The 20,210-nt window shown below is 35.2% G+C and overlaps 1 long non-coding RNA gene across 1 annotated transcript in view; it reads right to left on the bottom strand.

The window, feature by feature from the left end:
* Nucleotides 1–5,675: 5,675 nt before the first annotated feature.
* LOC116630531 overlaps nt 5,676–20,210 on the bottom strand; it is a 35,600-nt gene continuing 21,065 nt past the window's right edge. Inside the window, exons 2-3 of the long non-coding RNA XR_004298979.1 lie at nt 8,092–8,100; nt 5,676–5,686 (exon numbers count right to left, since the gene is read on the bottom strand). This is a non-coding gene — a long non-coding RNA (uncharacterized LOC116630531). The remainder of the gene's footprint in view (nt 5,687–8,091; nt 8,101–20,210) is intronic.

Here is a 20,210-nt window from a genome sequence, read left to right as displayed (position 1 = left end):
GTATAGCCACTTTGGAAGACAGCTTAGTAGTTTCTTACAAAGCTAAACATACTCTTACCATATGATCCAGCAATTGAACTCCTTGGTATTTACCCAAAGGAATTAAAAACATATTCACACAAAATCCTGCACATGGATGTTCATAATTATAAAAATTTGGAAGCAACCCAAATATCATTCAGTAGGTGAATGGATAAACTGAAATATATATGAAAATATATGAAGGAAACTCACATACATATTAATAAGTGAAATAAGCCAATCTAAAAAGGCTATATTATGATTTCAGTTATATGATTTTTTGGAAAAGGCAAAACTATGGAGATTTAAAAGGATCAGTGGTGGCCAGGGGTTGGAGTGGGGCGAGGGATAAATAGGTGGAGCTCAGAGGATTTCTAGGGCAATGAAAATACTTTGAATAATATAATGATGGATATATGTCATTACACATTTGTCCAAACCTATATAATGTACAACACCAAGTATGAGCCAGAACATAAATTATGGACTTTGGGTGATTATGATGTGTCAATGTAGGTTCAAGTGTAACAAATGTACCACTCTAGTGGGCATGTTGATAATGGGGAAGGCTATGCATGTGTGGGCGCAAGGATTACAAGGGAAATCTCTGTATGTACCTTCCTCTTAATTGTTTTGTGAAGCTAAAACTGTTCTATAAAAATAATGCCTTAAAAGAAAGTTGATTACACATTAGGCCTTTGGGCTAATCCTCTATTTTTTTTTTTTTTAGCTTATTTCTAGTTTTTTTTCTTTTGTGTGTGTGTGTCTGGTTTTTTTTTTTTTTTTTTTTCTTTGGAAGATTTTCTCAACTTTATCTTCCAAACCATATTTGGAGTATTTTATATCTGTTCTCAGATATTTTATTTGCAAGAATTCATTTTTTCTTCTATATTTCTTTTATATAGCATTCTATTCTTGTTTCATAAATGCAATATCTATACTTCCTTCTTTAAAGACATTAATTATGATAGGATTTAAAAACAGTTTTCTTCTGCTCCTTGCATGTCTCTGTTTCCCCAATTTTCTTTCTTTCTTTCTTTTTTATCATTTGCAAATATCTTCTCCCATTCTGTCAGTTGTCTTTTGGTTTTGTTGACTGTTTCCTTTGCTGTGCAAAAGCTTTTTATCTTGATGAAGTCCCAAGAGTTCATTTTTGCCCTTGCTTCCCTTGCCTTTGGCGATGTTTCTAGGAAGAAGTTGCTGCAGCTGAGGTCGAAGAGGTTGCTGCCTGTGTTCTCCTTTAGGATTTTGATGGACTCCTGTCTCACATTGAGGCCTTTCAACCATTTGGAGTCTATTTTTGTGTGTGGTGTAAGGAAATGGTCCAGTTTCATTCTTCTGCATATGGCTGTCCAATTTTCCCAACACCATTTGTTGAAGAGACTGTCTTTTTTCCATTGGACATTCTTTCCTGCTTTGTCGAAGATTAGTTGACCAGAGAGTTGAGGGTCCATTTCTGAGCTCTCTATTCTGTTCCACTGATCTATGTGTCTGTTTTTGTGCCAGTAGACATATCAGATAAAGGGCTAGTATCCAAAATCTATAAAGGACTTATCAAACTCAACACCCAAAGAATAAATAATCCAATCAAGAAATGGGCAGAAGACATGAACAGACATTTTTCCAAAGAAGACATCCAAATGGCCAACAGACATGAAAAAGTGCTCAACATCACTCATCACCAGGGAAATCCCCAATTTTCTTTTGTTGCTACTGCTGTTTTGTTTTTTAGTTTGAACTCTATCCTTCTCAGACACTTTGAATATCTATAGGTCAGGGAGAAATCCTTTCATTGTTGGCCTGGAGGTTATAAGAATAATCCAGAAATTCTTGAATCCAGTGGAGAAAGATTGCCTCAGTTTTCCTGTGTTCAGTTTAGTTATTTTGCCTTCAACTCTACCTGCTATTCCCATGTCCAAGGACCTTCTAGTTCACTGCAATCAGAAAGTAAGCTGTTTGTCTTTTCCTGAATAAGGGAATAAAATTTGCTCAGGTGTTCTGGGTTTCTGGGGATCATAAAATGCTTCTACAGAATTTCAACTGATCCTCTAGTTCTGAACTCCAACTAACCACCCTCTTCAGATTTTCTTACTGTCTCTAATTCTTGAGACTTTCTAGGGTTCTCTGGTACAGACTATCTTTATATTCAATATTCAGTCATTTAAAAAATAAACTTTAATGTTCCAATGAAAGTTTGGGATTTTTTTATTTCAATTTTTTGGTTATCAATTTTTCCAACAAAGAATTTGAAATATTGATATTATGTTTCAAAATCAATGCTTTCTGAAGTCTACCAGCCATTAAGCAGTCAGGTAATTTTATAAATGTATACCCCCCTCTCAGAGATGCATGACGCTTATCAAGATAACAAAGATTCAGAGTAAAGAAACACATTTAACTTTGTTTCAACTTGTGTTTCCTAAACTTATCTCACAAATAGACAATGTTCCTGCAAAATTCTAAGTAGAATTGTAAAAAGTAGAATATTTGTTCTGTGAAATACATTCTGAGGAACTCTGTTGCAGGCTTAATATTTACCTTGTCATAGTTGTCACAAACATAATGTGTAATTAATGTTTATTTCAATTATTATCAATTCTTTTGGATGTGTTAGAAAAGAGCTATAGTGGATTAGCTTGCCATGGATATATAACTACAGTAGTATTATTAATATTTGGACTCCAGTTATCAAGCGTGACAGTTATATTTTATGCAGAACACACAATTACGAAGAATAAATTATGCCTGCCATCTATATACCTTGACCTAGCTCTATAGGTAATATAGAAATCATTCTCTTGCTGTTTTAGTCTTAAGCACAGATACACAAATGTTGAAAATCTAACCCACCGGTGATACTCAAAATTGTTATTTAATTATGTAGTCTATAATGAAGTAAACTGGGTTAAATTTACATAGTAACTATTCAGAAGGAGGAAAAGAAAGGAAAAGAAAAAGGTTATTTAGCTCATAGGGCTGCATACTCTCTCGCTTGCCTACAAGGAAGCGTCACTTGAATTACCAAAGTAGCTATTTTTCTGCTATGAGCTCTTAACCAAATATTGGCACCTAAGAGCACCGTCTCTCCTTCAGTGGATCAAGCCAAATACAACTACAGCCCAAAAAAGACATCCTGTCCCTCCTTTAACAGCCAGCAGTCTCCTCTCACAGTTCCAAAGAAAAACAAGAACAAATATTTGCAAAGATTTTTGTGTTGTACCAAAAATGGGCATTAATAAAATCATGCTTGGAGAAAAGCACTGAGAGAGTATATAAAAACGATACTGTAATGTCAAAGTGGGAAGCATTAATTCATAAGATGCAGGAGTATTTTTAGATGGTACTGACAGTTTGCATGAAGCGTGGGAGTGGTGTGACTTGCTTTCATAGGAAAGGAATGGCTTAGCCTGGGAATTTTATTGGCAGATAGCATAGCTTAAAAATGCACATGGGATGTCTGTCTTATAAAGCAATAAGTATAATATTTTATATTTTCTTATTTTATGAAAAGAATCAGTTATTATACAAGAGAAAAGTTTTCTTGCTTTTCTCATTATTCATCTTGCTTTTGCTAGACAGTATTAAACAGAAGTCTGCATATTATCTTGGATTTTATGGTTCTCTATGGTTTTCAAAGCACTTTCACATACGTCACCTACTTTAATCCCTGTAACAACTGTTGAGGGTGTTATTAATTTCTCTGCTTTATCTAAGAGAAGACTGAAGACCAAAAGGGATTAGTGAATTGCCTAAGACTACACAACCACTAAATAATAGAGCCAAGTGTGGAACCCCGAACTTCTGCTTCCAAATCCAAAGAGGACACTCCCTTCTACCACCCCTGTGACATGTTCTTCCTTCTTTTAACTAGCTTAACATAACTCCAAACTTTATGAAACATCGGCCTACACTGGGAGTTATTTTGCATCACATGTCAAGATTGAAGCACACAAAATTTGTGGGTTTTTTTTTTCAGGTCAGAAGCAGGTGAATATCAGCAATTTCACATAGTTCAATCTAATACATAAAGGATCCCTGTAAAGATATTTGATAATTTGCAACACTGCTCACATATAAGTGTCCTGCTTTAAAACTATACCATAAAAATTGTTTCTTTTTTTTTAAAAACGTCAATTCTAGCAATTGAAGCCATGTCTAATGCACACACACTAGTTTTGTCAGTTTGATTGACTTAGTTCAGCCGATGCAAATAAAATTGTCCAATGGGTTGTTTTGGCTAAAAACTATTTGTTTTTATTTTTCAATGAATAAATCAATAAAGTTAGTTGAAAGGGTTCATTTGTGTAAAAACAGTGTAAGTGAGGCAGTGAGAAAAGGTGCTTGCGGGCAGGGGTTCCAGGGAGTTCTCAGATGACAGAGGCCCTTTGCATGGCCTCAGGATGCTGAGAGGAGGGGGAGGGTGGTCATGTTCAGAATGCTCTCATTTCCTGCCCTCTCCCCAGGGAAGCATAGATATCATAAAAGGTCCTGGAATGAACTTTTCTGAATCCTAAAATAATTCTTTTTCAACTTTTAAGGGATGGGTAAAATTTAGGATTGATCTTTCTTTTTTAAAAAATGCGACTGCTGGTCATTTCAGAAAAAAAAAAATCATAGTGACCAAGCCATGAATTTAATAACTTGTGTCCATAGACTTTATAATGGTTCTAAACAAAGTAATGCTTTTTTTAAAAAATGTATAATTTTACTTGGTTTAAACTCAGAAAAATATCAGTAAGAAGAGCAAGATGCCTATATATCAAGCTATTTGACAAGGCAAACTATAACAATTACTGTTTAAGACTGAAGTGGTCTCCTTAATCATTCTAGATTCTATCAGATGGACAGCATGTTCTGTAATGCATGGCCAATACTGAATTTTAAACTGTGAATAGTGATTAGTATTTGTTAAGAATTTTCACTCATTATTTAATTCATTCACTGATTAAATTTTTTTGTTCATGAATAAATACCTCCTGAGTACTCACTGTGGCTACAGCAAGATTTTCAGGTACTTTACAGCCCTGGGGATACAACAGTGAACAAAAGGAATACATGAGGTTTTTAAGTAGCTATTTATCTAATTTCACTATTTCTTTTAGTGAAACTTGTGTGTCAAACCTTAGATGCAAGTCCCCATTTTTTAATTTTTTCATAGACAACCAACTTTTCCCAGTAATGTTTTCTTTATGAAGAGTCTCTGAAAAGTACAGTCATCATGATTATGGAAAACATTTTCTCTTATTTAAATTATATTGTGCTCAATTACACTTGCTATGTTAAGAAATGTACATGATGTAAATAGCTTTAAAAATAATTTTAATTTTAATAAGCTATTTAATGAGATCTGAGAAATTAAATATTGACCTAGGCTTTACGCCAATTTAAAAATAAGATTTTCAACTCTCATTGACATGATTTAAAAATAAGGTATTAGTCAAAGAGTAACAAACACACATAATTAGGAACTTTTATAGGAAGCTGACCGGAGAGATTTGGAACAAAAATAAGTTCTATAAGGAAGTATTTTAGATAAAATATGAACTAACAAGAAACGATTTATAACTCTAAATTGGAAACTGAACTGAGTTTTTGAGAAAGTTAAAGTAACTGATATTACAATTTCTAAAATAAATATAGATTTTGATTTATTAGTGTATAAGTTCTTTGCTGAATTATAATAAAAATATTCTAATAATTCATACAATAGACATTTATTGTGGGTCTACTGTGTGATGTACCCAGTGTTGAAGAAGATAGAGGTGGTCTCTGCTCCAATGGAGCCTAATATTGAACAAAGGAAATGAATGTTATTTAAGTGCCCAGAGGTAAGGGGCTATCTCCAGCTAAAGCCTAGGTCATCAGACAAAAGTCATTGCTTCAAAGTTGGAATTCTCTGCTACCCCATTTACTTTCTCATTATTACAGGGCTGTATGCTTTTGAGATCAGCATAATATTTCTTTAAAACTTTCTAATATCCCATTTTAACCCTGTTTTTGTAAAAATATCTTGATTGCCCCTTCTTGTTTTCACAAAACACATGTTAAATAAAGGTTGTAGAGAAACAGCATTACTCATATTTCCTCTCCATGTTAAACTTCATCTTTACCACCTCTAGATAGTAATAACAACCATAATGGGTTACACTTAAGGTCAAGCACAACAAGCTTCGGTAAAGAGCTATAGGATGTGGCGATTTACTTAGATACTAGGATAACCACGGAGGGCCTATTTTACCAGAGCCCTAACTTGTCTATATCTGAGCAGTAGGGGTTTTCATTAACATTCATCAAATCCTCCTGCAGAGAAACCTGGGCTGCTGGTCTCTCTAGAATGAGCATGTCTTTTGGCACTTTGTTGATCAGACCTCTGGGAGATCAGAAGGAAAGCATACTCAGTAAATGATTCAAGATCTTAGAATTCACTTTCCCTGCCAAGAAAGGAAGACCAGAGTTTTTGGGGGGCTGAGAAGCTCACATGTTTACACATGTATTTACTTGAAGAAGTGTGGTACAAATTCCCAGGACTCTCAGAAAAATAAGAATACTGTTTTGTGGTTATATCTGGCAAAAGAACTAGAGATTCAATGTCATGATAGACGAATATTACAAACACTGAAATAAATGAAATAAGACCTTTCCTTTATTTATGCACCACAAATGTTTCAAATAATTGACAATAGTTCTGCAAATGACCACAGGTCCACAACCTTAAGGCTGAGCGATATTAAGTTGGACTCAGAAGACTCCTACTTGGAAAAAGTAAAAAGTTTTCTAATGCAAAAATAAGACACAAAATATGTATGGTACTGTAGATCAATTTTATCACCTCCATCAACATAGAATTTCTAAGCAAAGTACGTTTTAGAGAATATCAGAAAGCTAATTTCATTGTATGTATTCCCCAGTACCCTAAATTATTCTTAACACACTATGTGAGTTCAATAAATATCAGTCGACACTGATGTATTATAAAATTTTTATAAGGTGAAATTACTCTTTTTTAATTTATTTGATGTTCTGAAAAAGATGGAAGGTTTCAAGACTATAAAGATAAAACAAGTATTTTATATCATTGTTCCATCAATTATAAGTCTTCAAGATTATTTATTAGTTTGCTGGAAAATCAATTCTACTAATGTCATAAATATCTTTCTATGGTACACTATCATTGGAAAATTCTACAAATTAAAATATATGATTAAGTGCTAAAATATACAAAAGGATAACTTAAAAGAAACCATACTTTCTATAGCTAAATAAGTCTTGACTACCGAACACTAAAATTAAAGTTAATAGGCACAGCTAAATCACAGTCATGTGAGTTACATGACATGTAGGAACTCTAGGTCTTTATCAACACTATCTAATCTGCTTCCTATGTGGTTCACTAACTGCTAAATACTATAAATTTCTCTTTATAGGACTCTATCACAGGTACAAGGAGAAATTAAGCTGCATCATGTGATTGGACAAAACATTCTATATGAACATTTTACATATCCAATCAGTATAATATAGAATGATAATGATTTATAAAAGAGTCCATGCAAAATAGGGAAAGAAAAAAAAATGAACTACTTTACAAACTGTAGTCAGTTCTGTCTCCTCCAAAGGATTCTTCTAAAACTCAGAGCCAAATTTCCTAGAGGGTAGAATGTAGCAGGCATAAATTGCAGGATGACAGGCTGTCAGATTCCCCGAAAAGGTCCACTTTCACAGAGCTTTACTATAGGATGTGAATGAAGTTAACTGGTGGGAACATCTGGAGTGTCAGATAACTATGAATTAGGTAACTGGAGTAAGTTATAAAAAGGAAGAACATTCCACTGTCCTTTACTTCTGAATCACTGGATAAAATTTTGATGTGCCTATTTGGGATGTAATCATTTACCATTACACAGTGAGTGTTTAGAGTATACAAAAAGAATAAATACAAAAGATTAGATTTCAGGTAGAGGTACTTTTTTTTTTTTTTTTAAGTAGAGGCAGTGGACATGGACTTCAATTAGGAGGCATATTAGAAGCAGTGAGAATATACTAGAAATTTGTTCATTATGCACAAATTACATAGTCTTACTTCATACGTACTTATCTCCTTTTCCTACTATAGTCCAGTAAGCTGAACTGTATTCACTTCACTACAGTTGCTTGAAGGAAAAGACCAGAGCTTCCTCCACCACCTATCTTCTACACCCACTCCTACTGGCAACACATGCGCGTGCGCGCGCACACACACACACACACACACACACACTAAAAATAAACTGGGTTGTCCTTAGGATTCTATAATTTTACTTTAGTTCTGTTTACTTTGAAGAGAACTATTAACAAGTATTTCTTGAACACATAATAGGTTCAACACTGGAGATCCAAGGAAAATAATAGATGGGGTCCCATCTCTTCCTCAAGAAGTCTATCTGGGAATATTTTCAATGGACTCCTTGAGCCAATGCCTCTATCTAGCTGTGTGAAATTGGACAATGCAATAATATTTTGGAAACAGTAGAGCTGTAGCCAAATTTGAGTTAAGCCTCTTTGTCAGGAAGAGAGGAATGGAAGGCATTCTAGATAGGGAGAAAAAATGAGCAGTGAAGACACAAACAAAAGAAACATTCAGGAAAACAAGAATAATTACATTTGTCTTAAGGATACAGAAATGGTAAAGTAATGAAGAAACTATTGTTTGAATGTGCAGGTATAGGAACACTATGACCATTTCAGACCATTGTGGCTAGAACAATAGTAGAAACCTCTCAAAGTTGTATTTGAACGTTTTTAGTTCTAAGTCTGGATGAAACTCTTTGATGCAAGATTGAAAAACCATCCTCAGAGTATTTCAGCAGAGCTGACTGAGTTTTAGGGCATAATTTGGCATACTGATCCATGGGGAAATTGTGCACCAGTCTCTTCCAATAATATGCTCCAATAATAGCCAAGGGGATTCCTTAATCTTTCTACTTGTTTGCTTGAAGAAGAAAAAATACAATCCTGATCACTTATACTTCTTCCACAACCCATGGAAAGCACTGGCCAACAAAGTCTCAGAAAGAGTTAGCTGATTCACCTAAGAGGAATGTCCCCTAATATAAAAACATTCAGAGAGATGGGCTTAGGAAATCTAGATGGTGGTACTGATTGTATCATGATCAGATGGTGGTACTGATTGTAGACAAGAGAGTAGTTACAAGTATTATGCATTGTGTTGCATTGATAAGCAGATTTTTTTCTTAACAAGAAGTCACCAACTATAGACTAAGCTAAAACAATCAATTATGGACTGTGGATCCCTAGGATAGTAACTCTTAAATCGAAATTAATAACTCACTATTTTGTAATCAATAACATAAAATGAGGCAACTTTGGCAAAAAGCAGCCCTCTATGTTTGTTGCCATTTGCAAGCACAGAGCAGAAGTCAAAGGACTACTTTACACATCACTGAATCCACATTGTCATGTCTTTTTTTTTTTTTCTATAATTAGACAAAGTAGCTCAGGCAACATTGCCTTTTCTTGTATTATGACCCCAGAAAAGCTGTCTTTACTTTTGGGTATTTTGGGGAATAAATTTTACAGGTAACGTAGTATAAGTTTAAGGTGTATAGCATTTGGTATTTATGTATTTTAATATGACTGCTGAGGTAGCAAAATTTATCACATTACACCATTATAACACAATATTATTTTCTATATTCATTGTACTTTGCATTAGATCTCCTTGGCTTATTTACTTCTCATTACAAGTTTGTACCCTTAAACACCATCACTCTTATCCACCCACCATGCCCCATCCTCTGGTAACCACCATTTTATTCTGTTTTTCACAGGTTTAATTTTTTTATTTTTAATTTTTTTTTAATTTTTTTATTTTTTAAAGATTTTATTTATTTATTTGACAAAGAGAGAGAGTTAGTGAGAGCAGGAACACAAGCGGGGGAGTGGGAGAGGGAGAAGCAGGCTTCCTGCCGAGCAGGGAGCCCGATGCGGGGGTCGATTCCAGGACCCTGGGATCATGACCTTAGCCGAAGGCAGACGCCTAATGACCGAGCCACCCAGGCGCCCCACAGGTTTAATTTTTTTAGATTCCACATATCAGTGATATCAGACAGTAAGTGTCTCTCTCTGTCTTACTTATTTTGCTTAGCTTAATGTGCTCAAGGTCCAACCATGTTGTCACAAATGGGAAGATATCTTCCTTTCTTGTGGCAGAATACTATTCCATTGTTTATGTACCACATCTTTTTTTTTTTTTTTAAATTTTTTTTTTTTTTTTTTTTTTTTTAAAGATTTTTTATTTATTTATTTGAGAGAGAATGAGATAGAGAGCATGAGAGGGGGTAGGGTCAGAGGGAGAAGCAGACTCCCCGCTGAGCGGGGAGCCCGATGCGGGACCCGATCCCGGGACTCCAGGATCATGACCTGAGCCGAAGGCAGTCGCTTAACCAACTGAGCCACCCAGGCGCCCTAAATTTTTTTTATTGTTATGTTAATCCCCATACATTACATCATTAGTTTTAGATATAGTGTTCCATGATTCATTGTTTGTGCATAACACCCAGTGCTCCATGCAGAACGTGCCCTCCTCAATACCCATCACCAGGCTAACCCATCCTCCCAACCCCCTCCCCTCTAGAACCCTCAGTTTGTTTTTCAGAGTCCATCGTCTCTCATGGTTCTTCTCCCCCTCCGATTTCCCCCCCTTCATTCTTCCCCTCCTGCTACATTCTTCTTCTTCTTTTTTTCTTTCTTAACATATATTGCATTATTTGTTTCAGATGTACCACATCTTTTTACCAACTCACTTCATCTCTGTAATTTTGATGGGTTGAGTACATGCCTTTGTGAGCCAAATCTACGAGGTGTGGGCTCACTGGGACTAACTTTGCTACTTCCTCTCACCATTGCTTTACAGAAACAAACAAACAAAAACCACTGTTTGGGATATTAAATCAATTAGTAAATAAATCTTCCCACATTAATTAGAGGTTGGTATGTTGGATCTGATATTACACAGGTAAAATATTTTATTTCACTTAAGAGTCAAAATATCACCAAGAGAGTAGTATGGTGACCCTATTTTACAGAAGAGTAAGTTGAGTTTCAAAGAATAAAATAAACCTAACAAGATATCCCAGCTAATAAATGGCAATACCAGAAACCATTCCCATGGCATGTGGTTACACTCTTTTTGGTTCGGGTCCTTTGTTAGGTTCTTGGCAATATTCAATGTGATTCAGTCAGGAGGCCTTTGTCAGTACCCATCATTGCAGTGATGAAGTACTGAACAGCATGACAGAAAAATAGAATCTGTGAAATGTCAACCTCTCATCATGATTTGAATGCTTGTGGAAGAGTCATCATCAAAAAGGGGCACAATGGTTAATCTAAAAAACTACATGGCTTAGTACTAGATGAAACAGCAATAATTTGATGTTATTAAGGCATATATGAATGTTGGAAAATACCACACTTCAATTTGTATCAGTCTCTATTCAAGACAGACCAAAGTTTTTCACCTTATCAATTCAAAGAAGGAGACTTAGTAACACTGAACTTTATAATTTGCTCCAAAGCATTCATTGTTAGCACAGGAAATACTCAGTCTCATATAGGTAGTAGTCAATCTATGCTACCAATATTGTTTATCTTTATTCAGAGATGTATCCTAAAGGTCAACCAAGACAACCATACTGAAAAATTGTTTGCTGTTGTAAAAATTACTCTGGACTACTGTAAAACCTCTCCTAAATCAGTATAAGATACACTTTCAAGAACACAAATGGAAACATTTACTGGCATTTTTTCTCTCATTTATCTAATCATTCTGAACATACTGAAACACCTATATGTTTCTAAATCTCCTTTATGAGTTGGAGGTACAACAATGAATGGAAAAGGTTGATTCTCAGTCCCCTCTGCTGTCATGCTCTACTATTCTGGGGCCTGTTTGGCAAGCACTGTGCTAATTACTGTGGGTGCGATGATAATGATGATGGTGGTTATGACCATGATAATAGCCAATACCTATTGATTGTGTCTCTTTTAATATTCAGAGCATTATCATCTTTATCCTGATGTACAAATGCAGAAATGGGGCTCAGAGAAGTGAAGTGACTTGCCCCAAAACACAGAGTTACTAATTAGTGGGGCCAGGATTCAAATCTAGGTAATCTGATCCTTTTGCACCTCTCCTACCCTTAAGGACTCTTTTAGTCTAGTGGAGGAGACAACAATTAATGTAAATAATCTCATAAATAAATACGGAATCTTAAACTATGATCAACACTGTAAAGCAAAGAGACATGAATTTATAAATGTGAACAACAGGGCGTACCAGCTTGAATGGTGCACCTCCCCACTTGGTTTCCACACTCAGCTTGCTTTATAACCTGTGATAGCCTATCTGTGCTCTTTCTGAATTCCTGAGGCTAAACTGCTGCTACCGCAAACACCTACAGCCCCCATCACACACTCAGGGTCAGCAGTGGTGGCTGCTTAGTCCTCATGACTCAAGGGCACATATGAACTGGGTCTTAGCTCCAGGTTTTGCAAAATACCTCTCACCCTTCACCTTGTGGATTTGATGTTACCTTTAAAGCAAGAGCCATGGTGATCTGCTTGGCATCCAGGCAAGCACACAAAAGCGTGGAGGAGTTAAAGCCTCATGGAGCATCGTTGCCTAGTGGGAACCAAGAGCCAGCTGAATCAATTCTTTTCCCTTCCTAACCCTGATGGACAACTCAGGGAGCTCATCAGGACTCTTGGAAAATGCAGTGGGGGAAGGAGCAATCAGCTTGTCAAGAAGCTGGGGCCAGCTGAGTAATATACTCCTTTGTATTTACTATCTCTTTCTTTTAATGCCTGGCTTTCATTTTCCTCACTCCCACTTCCCTAGGATTGTACTTCCTGGGGAAATGTCCAGCCAAAGTGAAAAAGCATATGTTTTGGCCTCAGGCTCTATTTCCTAGGGAGCCAAGGCTAAGGGGTAAGGAGCACTCACCTAGTGTGAGGGTCAGGAAAGGTCCCCTGAGAAAGCTACCTTTGTACTGACATTATCAGTGCATAGACTGATTGGAGATGGGGGAAGAGGGGAGAATTCGAGCTTGCATGCAAAGTTCTGACTAAGGCAGAAGCACAGTGCTTCTGAAGAAATACAAAAGGTCAGTAGGGAAAATGATGTGAAATATAACAATAGTTAACACTCAAGGCAAGATTACTGCTATTACACATCTAACCATCAAAGTCTCTGAACTTAATATCATGAGCAGTCCCATTTTATAGATGAAGAAAGACTGAGAAAGGTTAAGGAAATTGCCCAACGTCATAAAAATAGAGAGGCAATATAGAATGATTTAAGAAAGCAGACTTTACAACTAAACTGCCTAAGTTTAAATTCCTGCTCTGCTACGGAACTCTCTGTGACTCAATCTCTTCATCTGAGAAATGGACTGATAATTCCATCTCCCTCACAGTATTGCTCCAGGATTAAATAAGATAGTATCTGTAAAGCACTTCAAGCAGCTTTAAATTCTTCCATTTTAAGTACTGTGTAAACATTTGATAAAGGATAAAGTCAGTTTCAAACAAAATTCTGGATCCAGATCCCATACTTTATATGCACTATTCTGTCTTTTAATATGTAAATGGTTAGATAAAGTTAACTGGGAAATAGAAAGGAGGACAATGATTAATAATGATTTAGCAAGATAAGTACAAAGTACAGGTATAAAATCGCATTTAGTAGCATGGCCCTGTAGATTCTTAAATACTGTTGCAATAATATTTTCAAATATGGATAATACAGTTTACAGTCCCACTAAATTAAAAAACATATAACAAAGGGTAGAAGAATGTTAATCCTATTCAATGTAATAGTTTCTCAGGGGATTTTACATGGAAAGCATGATCCAGACAACAATGAAATGTATTCCTGCTTAACTAGTAGATGTATTGGATTTACTAGGGTTCCCCCAATTTCATGCGGACATGTGGAATACAGTGAGCAGCAAAAGGGCACAGTTCTGGAATGTTAAAGGCCTAAAAGTAAGGGGATTCTGTTGAAGCAAAACTTGGCCAGACACATTAGGCTTAATTCATGGCAGCTAGAATATTTGTCCTGACAATATAAATGGTTACAGTATCTTTTACTTGTTTGAATATAGGTGTTTCTTAATTAAAGTTGTTTTAACTGAAGGCATTGTAAGTGTTCTTCCTTTTCTAAACAAACAAAAAAAAACCCGAATAAAAAACATTTTAAATATACACAAAATGAATAAAACTTCACAACAGTGCATGGAAATTTAATAATAGCAGGATTCCTGAAAATATTTACACCCCAACACTGTGTCTATAATGGCTCTTCCAGGCAAATAGAAAATCCAGAATTTTACACAAGGTATTTGCACCATATTAAATAACAGGTATCTGTAGTTTTGGGATATTATTTCTGAGGCAGTATGGGATTTGTTAAATAAATTTATACTTGAATTCACCAAATCTTATTCATAATTTTATAATTTTAAGGAAACATAATTGAAGATAAAGATATTTAAATTTTAGAGGAGTGATTTTGTGTGTCCCTGTTTTAGGAAGTATTCATCGTTCACTACAGCATGACCCTGAGATGCTATGTGAAGGTTGTGTCCCACCCCTGACCCCTGCAAGGCCCCACCACCTCCCACACAAACTCAGCTTCTCCTTTGACCTCAGCAGACCTACTGGTCTGTTTCTCATTTGTAACTCTTCCCCTACCTCACTTAACAAGATGTTCTAACAGATCTGCTCACAACAGCTCTCCTCCTGCTTCCTGACTGAACAAGGTGGGCAATTCATTAAATTCTCATACACTTTTGGGATAACCCATCAAGAAGAATCTGAACTTAAGTGCTGGCTAGAGTCGCTAATCCAAAATGGTGATGGTAAAAATACTGTTAAGTGTTACACCCTTTGTAATATTCCAAAGTGGCAACACTATGCAAGGATTTTTTTGTTGCCCTGAATGATGACAGTACCAGATACCGGTACCAAAATGACCACACCAAGGATGTATTTTCTATATAAGAATTATTTTTATGAAGGTTCAAAGGCAAGCTCATTCTCATATATGAATGTGTAGTTAAATTTTCTTGTAAAAAGACAGGGAGATGGACCTTCTGAAAAAAATAATTTCCTATATTGCCCAATAATTCCACTGTCGGGAAAATGTGTAGTGTTGTCAATTGTATAACTATATGTACATGTATGATATATATGAGTATTGAACACATGCAACAATTACACATATGCATTCAGTATTTATGTATATACATAAGTGTGCATGTGTTTATGTATACAAATCATATATTTGTGTATATATAATTTATATGTGTGTTTGTGTGATTGTCTACACTTGATAAGATAAAGTTTCTTAGAGGTATAAATTCATATTATCTTTGAATATATACATATATATTACATATATAGGCACAATTCATATATGTTTTATATAAATAATATATGTGTATATGTGTGTATCTATTTATATGAATTCTTATCAAGTGGTTATATTTGACTTGCTTGTCAAATATTACCTGAAGCTTACACAGGTTTGGGGATTGTGTTAAATGGACAGAGATGGGTGATTTTAATGTTTGATTTTTTTCTAGTATCTCAATACTACTACTGTGAATTGAGGAGAAAAAATCACTAAAATGCTGCTTTGTTTATATATCTAATATCAATTTTTATATCAATAAAAATAATCACAATAATAACTGATATAAACTAAGAATTCCACTTGCATTACAAGCTGATTTCTGCTTTCCTTTTCTTCTCAATTATGTAAATGCAAACTCAGAACATATTTAGAGAGTAAACTTTTCAAGTAGGAATTTATGAGTTGTTTTCTTTGTATGTAACAATGTGAGGATATAATGATTGTGATTGTCTTCTCACATTTTGATAAATTATCACAATATAAAATCATGATGACCTTGACCCAAGTCTCACATATGCTCTAGAGCAGCTCTGTGCTTCTGGAAAGTACTCCTGGCAGCAAGAGCACTACGGTTGTTATGCAAAATAATGTTTTCTTTCAACTTCTCCATCTCAATCTCAATGAGAACTTTTACAAGACCCCTTTCATTAGCTATTTTAGTATCTTATCACTTTTGCTGCATCTATAGGAAGACTGGTTTGAAAGTTTCATATATGAATGTGTATTTAATTTTTCTTGTAAAAAGCTAGGGAGATGGACCTATGGATAAAATTATAAACTGGTATCACATTATCTTCATTTATGATAGCTGAGGAAAGTCAGCTAAAATTTTATCCATAAGGTCTAACACAGGTATTAATTAAGTAAAAGCATATGTAAAGACAACAGCAACACAAAACTAATTTTTTTAAGAATAAATTTATTTATTTATTTTGAGAGAGAGAGGGAGTACAAGCAGGGGGAGGGGCAAAGGGAGAGGGGAAGCCGACTCTCTGCTGAGCACAGAGCCCATTAAGGGGCTCGATCTCACGAACCAGAGATCATGACTTCTGAGCCGAACCCAAGAGTCAGTCACTCAACTGACTGAGCCACCCAGGTACCCCAAAACTAATTTTAACAAAATAGGGCACCTGGGAGGCTCAGTCAGTTAAGCGTCAGACTCCTGGTTTCAGCTCAGGTCATGATTTCACGGGTCATGAGATGGAGCCCTGCATTGGGCTCCATGCCCAGCAAGGAGTCTGCTTGAGGATTCTCTCTCTCCCTTTCCCTCTACCCCTCCCCAACTCATGTGTGAGCATGCACACTCTCACTCTCTAAAATAAATAAATAAATCTTTTTAAAAAAACCCACTAATTTTAACAAAATATATCAATGGTTTACGCTACTCATTATCTGACTAAATAAGTAGGAGTCAGAGACTCACTTACTATGTACCCTTGGTTGAACTGAGCTCCTCATGTTTTACGGCAAGAGATAGAGTCTGAATAGGACAATAGGAATGAAAAGTGATGGGAGACTCAAGACCATTTAAGTAGTAAATGGACAGGATTTTGGGACTGGCTGAATGTGAAAGGGAATTAGAGAAAAGAGTCAATGCTCTTTAGATGCTTATGAGATGGTGAGATCATTAATGGAATTATAAAACATGATGAGAGCCAGGATGGGAAAGGATTTCATCTTAGCACAGGTTAATTTTGAACAAGCTAGGGGATATCTGGGAAGAAATGTCTACTAGATAGAGTTACAGTTGGAAATAGAAACCTAGATCTCAGGAGAGAAAGGTCAGGTGAGGATTTGGATGACTGTCTTGTCCATCATACTTGGAGAGGCACTAAAGAAAACCAAAAGAATGGATGATCTCATTTGGGAAGAGCTGATTTACAGGGAAAGCTGACTTACAAATAACAAAAACCTAATGGAAGCAATTTTTAAGATCTAAGCTGAAAGAGAGGAATGGGTGAATGACTGAGAAAGGATGGTCGAGATGTCGAAGAATCAGAAGAGGTGTCACAAAATAGAAGGCAGACATTCAAGAGAGATGGGGTAGCATATAAAGAGATGAAATAAAATAAGGTTTGGAAATATGCTATATAATTTAATCATTAGGAGATTACATTTAACCTTCACAGGAAGAGTTCTGGTAGAGCTTTGGAAACAGAAGCTACATGGAACAGCTTTGAAGAGTAATAGCAAAAATTTGAAAGTGAGGGGAAGACAATGTTAATAATCAATATAGCCATATTGCAGAATTACAACTTCAGTTTTTTCAACTTTTTTTTCATTTTTCCTGTTACACTGGCTTATATTTTTTTAACAAAAAGAAATAATAGATTCAATCTATTTCTAAAATTTTGCAACTTTGGGTGTCCATTATTAGAATCTTAATAGATTGACTTTCACAAATTGAATCTCAATTTGAAGGCATAGTAAATTAAAGATGGAAAAAAGTCCAGAATAGTCTCATGTGATCTAAGTGGAGCTTCTCTTCTTGAACACAAGTAATACCAAAATTAAACTATCTGTGATCTTAGATCACTTAAAGATTTTGCTATTTTTTTTCATAATTGTTTTTTGTTTTGGAATTCTCAAGGACAGGAAACTATAGGAACATAACCATTTACTTTTACATGCTTAAAGAGTTTGACGGAAAAAAAAGTAAGACAAAATTCACATCCTTTTTTAGTACACCCATAAACACAAATATTTATTTCGAATGTACCCTTTTCTTTGTGGGGAGTGAATAGGTAATACATTTCTTTTTCTCTATTGTATGTCACGTATATTTTTTATGAATAAATATATCCATAATTTTAGACCTAAATTGTATGTTAAAACAACAACAACCACCAGGTCCCTCTGGGACAATTGGCTGCCTGTGAGTAAAAATTAAGTACTCATGGAGATACATTTGCTCTCTGGATTTAATGATATACTGCAACTCCAACACATTATGATGAACCCATTTCCCTAAGTGGTTTATTAATACCTCTAGAACAGTGTGTACATAAATCAGAATTGTACCCAATTGTCATCATTATCATTTCTCCATTTCCTTCATAATTCTTTGTATTGATATCACACACTGGTATGATCTCACAACTTTGCAAGCTAGAGATGAGATATTAAATGTCATGGTCATTAGTAAACAGAGATAATACATTGAAAATAGAGAGCTTTAAATTTAATATTTTCTGACTTCACTGTATAGTTAGCAATAAACTATGATGCAAATAGTAAAAAAAAAAAAGGCAAAATAATATTTATGGGTCTACATGGAACCTTTTATGAGCATATTCCATTCTGTATAAGAATGAGATCATTGCCCGGGATCTGTCTTTCTGCCTTAATTATCAATGAATAATGTCATGATTGTCATTTCTCAGCCATACTTGGCAGGGCATGGAGAAGAATCTGGACTCTTGAATATTGTTTAGTAGCTCTAACTATAAATGAGGATTACCCCACAATAAAGCAGCATTGTTTCAGAGACAATGTTAACTTTGTGATTAATGAGGTGATGGATGAGGAACATATGACTATTTCCAGGTTCATTCCAGCATTTTTCTTAACTTCAACCTCAGCCAAAACTGTCAGCACTAATGACAAGATGACCAGATAATGTTTCACCTGCGAGTGGGGATCTTGACTGCAATTTAAAATTTCCAAAACTTCCACAAGGCGCAGCTCTTATGTAAAGCCAAGATTTTTTTTTTTCTTTCAAAAAGCTTAAAAACAAATGGGACAGCAAATCTCTGAGGAGGTAAAGAAGCAGTTCAGTTTGCACTTTTGGAAGTTGTGGAAGTATAGACTGATTAGCAGGGTGACTTGGCTGCCCAGAGACTGGAACATAAAAACAAGTAATTTTGTATTAAGAAGAATCTGAACAATAAATATGAGCCTAATTCTAAATGATCTAGTTATTCAAAATGCTGGAGCCTACAAATTCAGCTGAAAAGGTTTTGAAAGATGTATTGAATTTTAGCAGCTTACAGAAGATTTTCAATTCTTTGAGGTTAAGGATTACGACTATTCAAATCTCTAAATTTAAGTAAATCTCAAGTACACTAACCCTAGTAGTCAGTGCTGTGGACCATCGTCAGCCTTCTTTGGGGGTGAAGTTCTGTCTCAGAGAAAACACATTTATGTTAGCAATAATTGTGGCGTCAAAAAGTCCCATACTATAATCAACTTTCCCATTAATTCATTAAGAATAATCATTTACTATACATCCCAGGAACATTTTCAAAAAGCTGAATGGAAATGTGTTTCTTAACAGGAAGGATCTGTACTTAAACTCAGATGTATGCAATTAGCAAATTATTTTAACCCATTTCCCCTCTGCGAAATGAAAATATAGAGCCAAATATGGGAGGTCCTTTCTAACACACTGAAACACTCTAAAATCATAATATTTTAGAACTGAAAGAAACCTTAGATGTCACCCAGTCTAAACCCTCAATTTTATACATAAGAAAGTAAAATGTAGTGCTGACTTGAGAAAGGTCACACAATCCTATTATAAAATCACAGTAAGAACCCAAAGCCATGAGTGATTTAAAAATATTTTTATTCTGAAAAAATGTATTTGTTTGATGCTTCAATAACTCAAGTGTGACCATATTTCTTGAGGACATGTAGAGGAACTTTGTCAAGGTGCTATTAGCCATATTCACCATACTGTCACATATGTCAAAAGCGAAAGTGCTTTTATTCT

Source organism: Phoca vitulina, unplaced genomic scaffold, assembly GCF_004348235.1.
Source record: "Phoca vitulina isolate PV1807 unplaced genomic scaffold, GSC_HSeal_1.0 scaffold4, whole genome shotgun sequence".
Taxonomy (NCBI): Eukaryota; Metazoa; Chordata; class Mammalia; order Carnivora; family Phocidae; genus Phoca; species Phoca vitulina.
Note: the sequence above shows the minus strand (reverse complement) of the source record. Positions and strands in the feature narration are given on the sequence as shown.